Source organism: Coptis chinensis, chromosome 9 (assembly GCF_015680905.1).
Source record: "Coptis chinensis isolate HL-2020 chromosome 9, ASM1568090v1, whole genome shotgun sequence".
Taxonomy (NCBI): Eukaryota; Viridiplantae; Streptophyta; class Magnoliopsida; order Ranunculales; family Ranunculaceae; genus Coptis; species Coptis chinensis.
In genome coordinates this window covers 66,748,112-66,761,348 of record NC_141464.1, presented here as the reverse complement: position 1 = coordinate 66,761,348, position 13,237 = coordinate 66,748,112, and the positions used below count along the sequence as shown (strand labels likewise).

The 13,237-nt window shown below is 40.8% G+C and overlaps 1 long non-coding RNA gene across 1 annotated transcript; it reads right to left on the bottom strand.

The window, feature by feature from the left end:
- Window positions 1-1,698: 1,698 nt before the first annotated feature.
- Window positions 1,699-5,984, bottom strand: LOC147477494 (uncharacterized). Its single transcript, XR_015207884.1, has 4 exons — window positions 5,566-5,984; window positions 4,047-4,113; window positions 3,898-3,948; window positions 1,699-2,028 (listed from the first exon to the last, which is right to left on the bottom strand). It is a non-coding gene; the product is annotated as an uncharacterized LOC147477494 (long non-coding RNA).
- Between the last annotated feature and the right edge of the window lie 7,253 nt (window positions 5,985-13,237).

Genomic DNA, 13,237 nt, shown 5'->3' with positions numbered 1-13,237 from the left:
GGGCTAAGGAGACTTCAAGATATAAATCTCTCAATGCTTATGAAACAAGCATGGAGCCTTCTAAGAGAGGATTGTGATTGGGCATCCTTCATGAAAGGTAAATATACCAATCGAACAAGGGGATGGTCAAATTACAAAACATCCACAGTTTGGAAAGGTATTAAATGGGCTCTAAGTGAAATAAAACAACTACATGGATGGATTGTGGGCAATGGCGCCTCTATTAATCTCTGGAGAGAGAATTGGTTGTTGAAGAAGCCACTTTGTGACTTTTTTCAAGATGAGAGAAAGGATATTGTTAAATTCCAGTCGAAGCTCAGTGACTGCATTCAGGGAGAAAACTGGCATTTTTCTGAAAATATGATTCAAGTGCTGCAGCAAATGGGTATTGATCTGGGAACTATTCCGTAGCCTAATAGCTCAAGAGATGATACCAGGGTATGGATAACCTCTTCTACTGGGAATTTCACAGTTTCAGAAGCTCATGAAGCCATCAGAAAAAAAGCAGCCAGACCATCATGGTGTAAGTATATATGGAGCTCTAAAGTTATGCCGAAGACACAAGGTATAGCATGGAAGTTTGCACACGGTGCAACTCGAACAGATGACCAACTTCAAAAGAGAAAAATGCAGCTAGCTTCCAAATGTTGCATCTGTCTCAATCATCAAGAAACTCTGGACCATATTCTCTTTCAATAATGCTCTTTGGCCAAAAGAGTGTGGAAATATGCCCGAGACATCTTTAGCACTCGCAAGGATCCGGAATCATTTTATGATGTGCAGCAGCAAGGGAAACATTACAGCTCTCTCATACTTGATATGTGGAAAGCTTGCTCTTTAACAATGATGGTGAGTCTTTAGAATAACATAAACAGAGTGTTATACGATAATAAAGCCTCAAGCTTCTCGCAAATTTGCTTTTTGGCAAGAAGAGCAATCATTCGAGCTTACCACAAATTTGCAGGGCATATGGAGAACTCGGTTCATGATTTAAAGATTCTTAGATTCTTCAATCTTCAACACAAGCTGAGAAGAGCATCGAAAATCCTTGAATGTTTCTAGACTCTTCCTCCACCTGGAATCTTAAAGATAAATACGGATGGGTGCTCGAGAGGCAATCCTGGGAAATCAGGTTGGGGAATGGTTTTGCGAAATTATAAGGGTAAATTCTTAGGTGCAGCGACAGGAGGACTAGGAGTCACTACTAGTTACATGGCTGAAACAGTTGCTATTGTGGAAACCATAAAAAAGGCGTTGGACCTTGGATGGAAATATATATGGGTGGAAAGCGATTCGAACTCTGTAGTCCAAGCTTTTTAGGAAAATAAAATACATTTGAGAGTCCGAAAAGTGGCAAACTATGAAGGAGAAGGCAACATGGATCAACATCACAGCCACTTGGAGGGAGACTAACCTTGGAGCCGATGGTTGCTCTAAACATGGCGCAACCTTGGCTTAAGGTGAAAGAAATTGGTGGGACAATAGACCACTCTTCATGAAAAATCTAGAGAATCACTACACCACTTATTTTAGATTTGTCAACTAGATCAATGATGTATTAGGAAGGGTACACAAATGATGTTACCTTACCTAAGCAGTTCTTAATCTTTAACTTATACTTTTGCAACCTTTATTCTTTATTAATCAATTATCTTTTAGCAAAAATCAAAAATCAAAAAAATCAAAAAATCAAAAAAATCAAACAATACAATTCTCATAGATCAACAATACCAAAATATATAACTTCATATTTATACATAACACAAATTACTTCTAAACCTAAAAGACAACTTTATTAAACATTAAAGAAGACTTTGCATAATTTTTCACCTGGGGGCTAATTCTAGTAACTAAAGGGAAAAATGAAATAAAATAAATATTCCACGCCCGCTGATCGAGTTCCTCATTTCTCTCACTCTCCCCTCTATGCATATTGTTCACACCATTCTGCTACCATATGGATAAATGCTCCATGGAGCAATGACTGCAATCGTGTCGCTGAAAAATTATGGCAATTTAACTTGGTACCTGCAAACAAACCACATACACATGATTTTTTTAGACTTGATACATTTAGCATATTGTTTACAAAAGAGATGGTTCTTAAAATGAAATAATCTCTATTCTTACTTTTAAGTATCCACGCTATCATCAAAAAAAAAACTAAAATAAAACTTACATAACATATATATATGGATACAACATATTCTTTAATTTCTAAACCAATAAAAGTAGCATTCTTTAATTTCTCACTCGCCTTTTCTCATTGGTATCGATGTCATTAGAGAAAAACTTCTGGATATACTACATTTGTGGTACAATTTCTTGCATTAGGTGGAAGAAAAACGGATATTCTTTTTGAAGAAGTACATCTGGACATGGCCACGTAGAGTTGTCCATGACTGAAAACCGATGTCCTCAAATCAATACCAACATATTTCACTAACTGGCCTTGCGACTTATTAATTGTCATGGCATAAGCTAGTTTAATAGGGAATTGTCGCCTTGATAGTTTGAAAGGCAACTCCGAATTTGAGGGAGCCAGAGATATTCTTGGGATGAGTACCAGATTTCCAGCTTTCTCTCCAGTCAAAATTTTGGCTTGAAGGACTTTACTCTCATATTGAAGCACCATAAGTCGTGTCCCATTGCTATGTTCCTGAGCAACATTATAGGGCATCCAGATTTTAACTTGAGATTGAAAGGTGGTAAACTAGAAGGGTCAAGAGAGTTCAGAAACTCAGTAGGATAGTGAGCCCCACTTGGATTATCAATATCATCTTTGATGATTTTATCTGCAGCCAAATACTCGAGCGCTTCACCAGGAAACAAATTCAATGCAACCTCATTAATTGCACTCACATCATCATTACAGGCAGCAAGAATAGTACGATCAGTTAAGAAATTTGGAGACGGTCCATAACATCCAATTGGGGATAGACAGAGAAGATGACTTACACAGTGCTATCCTACACAACTTTGCATTGTTATATCTTTTGTGACTGAGGCTGGTTTTCTCTGTGAGAGATATCATACATTGATGAAGAGGACCCAACTTCGTACGTTGACCTCGTCTTCTTAAACGAATATGCTATGTAATTAGACATAACATCTTTTTCCCTCTGTCTCCGATTTTATTGTGATATAGTCATTTGATCGTGATTGAGAGGCACTATCATTTCCCTTTCTCTTCGAAAACATGCAACAGATCTCCGATTAGGAGGTGCAATAGATCTTTGACTGGGAGGCACAACAAATAACATATTGGGAACTGCAATAGAACTTCGATTAGGAGGCACAACATATAGCCTAGCGGGAACTGCAGTGGATCTTCGATTAGGAGGCACAACAAATAGCCTAATGGAACCTGCACTAAATTTTCGATTAAGAGGCACAACAGATAACTATTAGGAGCTACATTAGATCTTCGATTAGGAGGCACAATAGATGGAGAAGGAGTAGATCTTCGACTATGAGGCACAACAGATGGAGAAAGAGTAGATCTTCGATTAGGATGCACATATACCAGATTAGGGGGCGTAGCATATCTTCGATGGGGAGGCACATATATCAGATTGGGAGGCATAATAGGATGTCGTGCTATGGAATTGACTGTGTGAATTAACGATTTCTTTCCCCTCTTTCATTTCATTTCTCCGGTAATGAAGTAATGAAGTAAGATAACCGATTAATATGTTGATACAGGTGTACTCGTAAATAACAAACAATCAATATAATGATAGATATGTAACTGGACAAATATATATATATATATGTGTGGTGTGTGTGTGTGTGTGTGTGTGTGTAAAAAAACAATTTAGTTACTCGGGACTATGTTCAAGTGATATTTAAAAGTGGTTATGACACAAAGTGAAATCACATAATAGTATTTCATACTATTGCAATCCGCTCTTTCACAGCCCAAATTCGCTCTTTCACCATGATTGCCTAGGAAGGAAATTATGCATAAAGTTAAATGGTATCATAACTGAAATGATGGTTTAATAAGGGGAGTCCTAAGAACAAAAACGGGTGAAATATTATACCTAGAATATTGGTTTAGGGGAGATCTAACCAACTTCTGTGAAACTCGAGAAGCTCATGAATATCCCCCTGAACAAAAAATGGGATTTTAATTTCATCAGATGAGTGATTGTTAGCAAAACCGCACCACTACAGTCCTTATTGTAAGCTATTGACTCCAATCCTCTCACTTGGAAGTAAAAAATAAAATTCAAATACTGCCTAAAAAAATGGTGTTGACTAATAACATGAAGTAAAACAGTTTGCCAAATCATATGTTTTTCTTTTTTGTATTCAGGTTTGATAAATAATTGACAAATATCTAACGAAAGCAGCACCAATATAAAGCAGTCCAAAGCAAAACACAAAACAGTATCGTAGTACAACATACATATAATATCAACACATTGACGCATAATGACAAATACTCTAACAAACTTGTAATATGTCACAAACGATAGGTAAACACAAAGCTTCAACACATTGACAACATCTCTAGCCACCATCCCCTCAAAAAGCTCTCGAGCAGCTTCCATATCAAGTGAAATATCAGTAGCATGATGGACATGCCAGACAACATTAAGTCATTGACTCTTCAAAACAGTCCACTTGTAAAGGGACCGTACAACATATAAAACAACATAGTGCAAGTAGATAAGTGTATCAAAAACATGGACCGATATGCATGGAAATATGGAATAGTTGACAACGGTATCGATCTAAGAACCACGAAAGAGTCTGAGACAATCATCAGCATGGTAATAAAGGAAATCACATATCGAATTCTATCCATTAGTATAGCAGACAATGGAGATATGTCATAGCAGGGATTTGATATAGTAAAATTATAATTTCACTACTGAATATAGGAGAAGATGATGAAATCCTGGAGAAGAAGAGAGAAAAGACTATACTGCCTTAATCAATTTCACATCAATATATAAGAAAATTGTAGGGTTTACATTATAGAAACATCCTAATAGATTCAACCCAACCCTAAAATGCCCTTGGGAAATGTCCCGAAGAACTCTAACAGATATTATTCATTCACTATCAATGGCCATATCCTTTACCTTTGATCAAACCTGAGGGATTTGTTTGAATGAGGTGTCAATCAATAATACATACATCCTTCTAAACCATATTCAGTGGATGTTGATTGGTTGTACATTATCACTTATCATGACAGTTGGATGTGGTTTCTGGATTTTTGATTCTGTCTTAGAGTCGTGCAAGAAATATGTATAACATGATTGTTATGCACTAATCTGATCCAAATCTCAACACCCATTCAACAACAACAAAAACAAAGAAACTGATGTTTTCAAATGCAAAGCATCATCACATCAATACATCAAGGAGAATGGACATAAATCAATTATTCAAGTCACATTCAAGTTATCATCATCACTTCACCAAAAAGAAGAAAGGATATCACTATTTCAATAGTAAATAGTCAAATACTATCTAAGGAACTCGTTAAAAAGTATACAGGAATGGCAGTACAAACTTGTGAAATCAAGCCAGCTACGAAGTACGAACCTAAGCCTGGTAATCACAACATCAAGCCTTCTTTGCTACCTCCTTTGCTCGACCACCTAGTAAATCGATTCACATCTAAATATATATATAACTAAGAATATGTGACCGATAAAATCAAAACCCTCTACCACTAATGATAAACTTTGTTAAGAAGAAAGGAATCGAGGGGTTTTTCTAAAGAGAAATTGTCAAGTTTTGGGTTTCTAATTTAGCAAGTGGGAGCCATATATACGGCTGTTGGTGAAGAAAGGAATCGAGGGGTTTTTCTAAAGAGAAATTGTTGGGTTTAATTTAACCCCCAAGGTTTGGGTTTCTAATTTAGCAAGTGGGAGTCGTTCCCGTCGATGTCAATAATTAATCCGCACTCAACAACCGTTTGATCTTGGTCAAAATGATCTGGACCGTCGTTTGTGTGTTATTTTGTCTTTTAGTGAAAAAAAACCCCTATCTTATTAGATAGATTAATATCTTTGTATTGCAAGCTATGGTTCATATTGCATGTAGTGGAAGGTATTACGTAATCATCATAGTAGGACATTTTGTCGTATAAGTGATGATGAAGATGGTATCTTTAGCTCATTGGTTACCCGTCCCATCATGCGCTTTCCATTCCTGTTGGGTGGAGTGGGCTAGGCCAAACTCAGACCAAATACTAAATCAGGTTGGGCTTACATGGTTTCCATAATTCTAGGGTCCAATTAATTCATTAATAGCATGGATTTTTATTTTATGTTTTTTGATAGCCGGTTGTCATTTCGGCTAAAATGATCACTACGGGGTTCGAACCCCAGACCTCTGGTATCATCACCCAAAGGTTTTACCAACTTTGTTAGTGAACCAATTCATTTTTCAAGAAATTGGTCCAGAGGACCAATTTCGAGTCAAAATCACTCTAGAGGACAACCTATTTTAGAAATCACTCACAAAACTAAATTCCACATTTTAATAACTCACGGACCCAGTCTTTTAATTAAAATAACCCTCAAGCACAAAATAAATTGGTCCGGTCCATTTTATTTTATTTTATTCCCACTTTTACCCTTCAAATTACCCTTCGCTATTTTATAAGAAAACCCGGCCCCCACTAAAATTCTCTCATTCTCACGGTCGGTTTTTCTCCTTCCCAAAAACAATCTCACTAAAAATAGAGAAAATTGTGATGGCGATCTCGGGTGATTTAAGGGTATGTGCAATAAAATAAGAAGATCTAGTTCTGGATCACCTTAGGAAGGGCTAAAGCTCAATTTGTGCTTTCCTTGATTCACCTCTCTCTGTAAGTGTCTATATTTTTATTTTATTGTTTGTGGTTGTTTATTTTATTGTTTTAATGATCGGTTGTACGTGATTTAGATCTTTAGCTCAAATGGCCGAGCACTTTGGAGATATCCAAAGGTGATGGTGGTTCGATTCCACCAAGATCATCTAAAATTTTAACGTTAATCTATCAAACAATGAATCAAGTGTGTAATGTGATTAATTTTCAACTTGGATGACACTTCCAAAAGAAATTCATGAAATTCATTTCCAAAAGAAGTTCATAGTCCAAAAAAAAGTTCATAGTTGTTGAGGTATGAACAATCATTGTTTATAGTCCAATAGGGGTATGAACAATGATTATTCATAGTCCAATAGGTGTTCTCATTGATCATTCCTCATGTTGTTGATGTATGAACAATCATTGTTCATAGTCCACTAGGGGTATGAACAATGATTGTTAAGTGTGAACAATGATTCTTCATAGTCCAATAAGTATGAACAATGATTGTTCATTTTTTTACTGTTGAACATGTATTGTTCATATCTGTTTTGGGTATGAACAATCAATGTTCACATCTGTTTTGGGTTCATATTTTTTTTGGGTATGAACATTTATTGTTCATATCTGTTTTAAGTAAATATCTTTTTTGACTAATGGTTATTTCATATGTTTTTTGAAGAACAATCGCTTGGTCAGATGAAATTTTACAAATACAGGGTGTTCTAGTTGAAGATCTTCTATAAGTGTTCATACTATAATAAGTGTTTTTACTGATCGTACATTATGTCAAGGTATGAACATGAACATTGATTATTCATACCCCAAATAGGTATGAACAATGATTGTTCATAGCTCATGTTGAAGTATGAACATTAATTGATTGTTCATACCCCAAATAGGTATAAACAATATAAATATTGATTGTTCATACCTATTGATTGTTCATATGAACAAGGATTGTTCATAGCTCATGTTGAGGTATGAACAGTGATTGTTCATACCCCAAATAGGTATCAACAATGATTGTTCATACTCTAGTAGGTGTTCTTACTAATCATACATTATATTGAGGTATAAATAATGAAATAGGTATGAACAATGATTGTTCATATGAACAGTGATTGTTCATAGCTCATGTTGAGGTATGAACAATGATTATTCATACACTAGATAGGCATGAACATTGATTGTTCATACTATATACATTGGGTCGTTTTGATTTGGTCGAGCCATTTATTATTTTGCGTTAGGGGTATACTTGATCGTTCATCTACCAGGTCCTTGTGAGTGATTAAAAAATAAAAAGTGTCGTTCAGATTTCCTTTTTCCCCCGATCTGTCATGGAGAGTGTAATAGCCGTTTTCATAGATGGACCATAGCATGTATTGAGTTTAAAATTGGGAATGGTTGGGCATGGGATGGTTATGAAGATGGGATTGGATTCGGATGCGTATGTTTGTAATGCATTGATTGCAATGTATGGGAAGTGCGGAAGAGGCGGTGAGAGTGTTTGAGTTTATGCCTGAGAGGAATTTGGTTCGTAGAATGCGATGATTTTTGGGTTTTCGGCAAGTGGGTTCATGGAAGATAGTTTGTTTGCTTTTAGAGAGATGATGGTTGGTGATGACTGTTTGAAACCAGATAGTGCAACTTTGGTGACGATATTACCTGTTTTTCCTGGGAAAGGTGACCTAGAGATGGGAAGGGTTATTCATGGGTTGGCTGTGAAATTGGGATTGAATCAGGAGTTGATGGTGACTAATGCTCTGGTCAACATGTATGCGAAATGTGGATGCATATCGGATGCCGAAACCATCTTTGATGAAAATGGTAAGAAAAACGTAGTTTCTTGGAATGTCATGATTGGGGGTTATTCAAGAGAAGGAGATGTTGGTGCAACATTTGATTTACTACGGAAAATGTAGATGGAGGGGGAGGAGACAATGAAGGCAAATGTGATCACCCTCTTGAATGTCTTGCCCACTTGTTTAGAGAAGTCTGAACTGCTGAGCGTGAAGGAGCTTCATGGGTATGCATTTAGAAATGGATTTCAAAATGATGATTTGGTTGCAAATGCATTTGTTTCAGCCTACGCAAAGCGTGGGTCACTAAGCTATGCGGACAATGTCTTTTACAAGATGGATATCAAAACAGTTAGCAGCTCTTCATCTTGGAAAAGAAATTCACTGCTCTGCTTTAAAAGCAGAGCTCACTGAAGATGCATTTGTGAGTAGTTCAATCATAGACATGTATGTTAAAAGCGGTTGCATTGAGCAATCTTGGAGAATCTTTGGCAGGTTAAGGGGGAAAGACATGGTTTCATGGACGGTGATGATTGCAGGGTATGGAGTTCATGGACGTGGAAAAGATGCAATAGAACTTTTTGAGAGGATGCAAAGTGAAAGATTAAAACCTGATGCATTTACTTTCATCAGCCTTATGATGGCATGTAGTCACTCAGGCTTAGTTGGATAGGGTCTGAAGTACTTCTCAGAGATGCGGACAAATAGCTATATTGAGCCAAAACTTGAGCATTATGCATGCATGGTTGACATGCTTGGTCGAGCTGGGCACTTGAACCATGCTCTGAATCTTTTGGAGGAGATGCCGGAGAAGCCTGAGCAGGAATTTAGGGCGCACTACTCAATTCTTGTTAAACTCATGGCGATGTGGTTTTAGGACAAAAGTTTTCTGAGATACTACTAGACTTGGAGCCTTATAAAGCAGAGAACTATGTATTAGTCTCTAACTTGTTTGCAAAGGCAGGGAGGTGGGAAGATGTAAGGAGGTTGATGAAAGAAAAAGGAATCCAAACCACACCTGGTTGCAGTATAGTTGAATTGCATGGTGAAGTGTGTGGGCATTGGTGGACTAGTAGTGGGTATGTGGACGGTGGTAGCAAGATAGGTGTACCACATCGGGTGTGTGCGGGGATGTTAAAAAAGGGTTTGACAATCACACCGAGTATTGCCAGAATGGTGACGGGTCTAACAGGGGGCAACACAGTCCCCTCCTTTGTGTTATTGGTCATTTTAGTTTTTATAGAGTATTCAACATAACAACATCGACGGCGAGGAAGTTGGAGACCAAGGAACAATGAGATCATAGATTGGGGTTGAGATCGACGGCTTGGAGCATCTGAACACAGATGATAAGACGATTACAAAAAATGTAGAGAGGCGTACACCGCAGCAGGTAACTCGTTTCTTTTACCGTCATGTACATAATAGTCGGACAAGTAACGACTCGGCCATCAACCATAGTTACACTGGGGGCAAACAAGCCTTGTCCCCATCATGGGTAGAGATGTATGTGGGGACATTGGGATTGTCCCCAGACCTCGTGGTATTCTGCGAACCTATTCGCTCTAAGAGGTCGTGGACCATGAATGAGAAACGTGGCGGTACCCTTCAGGGTAAGACAGATTGTACATTATCTAGAGTATATGACCGCCATTATATTTGTATACAAATACTCATGCCGAGAGAAAGAGAAAGACCTGCGGTACCACAACAAAATTACAACAAATGCGATTGGATATACTGTGTTACCCTTTTCGAAGGAGAGCGGAGGGGTTCGAGAAGACCCTTCGCGGGATATGTCGTGGGGCTATCCAAATGAGTGCGGGGGGGATGAGCCCTCCGCAGACCCTCATGTCCGAATCAAACATGGGGCAGGTTGAGCTGCTCCCGGATGTGCATTCCGAAGGAGAGCGGAGGGGTTCAAGAAGACTCTTCGCGAATATATGTCGTGGGGATATCCGAATGAGTGCGGGGATGAGCCCTGCAGACCCTCGTGTCTGAATCAAACATGGGGCGCAGGTTGAGCTGTTCCGGGATGTGCATTTCGGCGAAAGCGGAGGGTTCGGTAAGACCGCTTCGGGGGATATGTCGTCGGGCTATCCGAATGAGTCTTGCGGGGGACGAGCCCCTCCGTGGTCCTTCGTGTCTGAATCAAACATGGGGGCAAGTTGAGTTGCCCCTCATCAGACTCCATTCCAGAGCAGAGACAGCGGGGGGGATGAGCCCTCCGCAGACATGAGATCCAAATCAAGCTTGGGGGCAAACTGAGTGACCCCTCATCAGACTCCATTCCAGAGCAGAGACAGCAGGAGGATAAGCCCTCCGCGGACATGAAATCCCAGTCAAACCTGGGGGCAAGCTGAGTTGCCCTTCATCAGACTCCACTCTATAGCAGAGACAGCGGGGGGGATGAGCCATCCGCGGACATGATATCCGAAATCAAACCTCGGGGCAGCCGAAGTTGCCCCTCATCGACTCCATTCCGGCAGAGCAGCAGGGGGGATGAGCCCTCCGCGGACATGAGATCATAGTCAAACCTGGGGGCAAGCTGAGTTGCCCCTCATCAGACTCCACTCCAGAACAGAGACAGCGGGGGGGATGATCCCTCTGCAAACATGAGATCCTAGTCAAGCCTGGGGGCAAGCCGAAGTTGCCCTCATCGGACTCCACCCGGCAGAGAATGCGGGAGGGATGAGCCCTCTGTGGACATGAGATCCGAATCAAGCTTGGGGGCAAGCTGAGTTGCCCCTCATCAGACTCCACTCCATAGCAGAGATAGCGGGGGGGATGAGCCCTCCGCGGACATAAGATTTGAGTCAAACCTGGGGGCAAGCCAAGTTGCCCCTCATCAGACTCCACTCCAGAGCAGGGATAGCGGGGGGGATGAGCCCTCCGTGGAAATTAGATCCTAGTCAAGCCTGGGGCAAGCCGACTTGCCCCTCATCAGACTCCACTCCAGAGCAGAGACAGCGAGGGGGAGCAGGGATAGCGGGGAGGATGAGCCCTCCGTGGAAATTAGATCCTAGTCAAGCCGACTTGCCCTCATCGACTCCACCCGGGCTGCGGCGCACAGCCAGGGGGGATGAGCCCTCTGTGGACATGAGATCCGAATCAAGCTTAGGGGTAGACTGAGGTGCCCCTCATCAGACTCCACTCTAGAGCAGAGACAGCGGGGGGGGATGAGCCCTCCACAGACATGAGGTCCGAATCAAACTTGGGGGCAAGCTGAGTTGCCCCTCATCAGACTTCACTCCATAGCAGAGCGGGGGGATGAGCCCTCCGCGGACATGAGATCCGAATCAAGCTTGGGGGCAAACTGAGGTGCCCCTCATCAGACTCCACTCCAGAGCAGAGACAGTGAGGGGGATGAGCCCTCCGCGGACATGAGGTCCGAATCAAACTTGGGGGCAAACAGAGTTGCCCCTCAATAAACTCCACTCCCGAGTAGAGGCAGTGGGGGGGGGGGGATGAGCCCTCTGCGAACCGGAGTTCCAAATTGCAATTGGGAGCAAGCTACATATCCAGAAGGAACAATACTATCGAGTTCTACAAAAGAGAAATAGAGGGGATGAGGCCCCTTTCATGAAATGGGATATCAAATTCCATGAGTTAGTGCAAAGGGGATGAGACCCTTGGCAAATACAATGTTGAGTTCTACGAAAGTGTGAGACCCTCTGCGGACATGGTAGTGAGTTCTAAGAAGAAGAGCATATGGCTAGGCTGAGACATTCCGCGGACATTGTAGTAAGTTCTGTGAAGGAGAGCATATGGCCGGGACGAGACACTCCGCGGATATGGTAGTGAATTTTGTAGAGGAGAGTGTATAGCTGGGTTAAGACACTTCGCTCGCATGAGGATTGAGTTTGAAGAGTGAGAGCGAAGGGGATGAGACCCTTCGTGGATACGCTAATGAGTTATATGAATGAGAACCGATAGAGTGAGACACTACGCAAACATGGTGATTGAGGTGGAAGAGGGAGTGCCAAGGGAAAGAGACCCTTCGAGAAATGGTAGTGAGTTCTGTAAGGAGAGCTAATAGTAGAATGAGAATGAGGATTTCAGGTCATGCGACCAAGGACGTTTAGCAGATAAAACACCGCGAAAGTAAGACTTCTTCAGTCCCAGACTATTGAAAGAGGGATCGCGGAGTAGAGTTTATTTACGGCTGACGCTCGCGAAACTATTGGAGGTTTGCAGAAATAACCATAGCAAAGAGAATAGAAAGATAGAGAAAGCGTAACCAAAAATAGGGGTTAGAAGAGATGTAATGCACCTACATATAACATAAGCCTACGGAGATCTGAGATACACATAGTTTATCGGCTGAGGTTAAGTTGGAGAACTCGGGTTAGGAGTAGTGAAGGAAGAGCGAGACGAGGGGAGGACTATAATACAATTCGCAGCCAACAAAGTCACAGAGTCAAGAAAGATGAGAGTGCAAAGTGCAAGAGTACGCGGGTAAAGAGAATAGGGACTGAATACTTTACAAACATACGATCCAATAGCAGAGTACATGAATATGAAACGTCTTGAGGAGAAGAAGACTGCATAGAGTCTCAGGATACTGCGGATATCTAGAGTTCAGAGAGAGAGACAAGGAAGTTCAGAGATT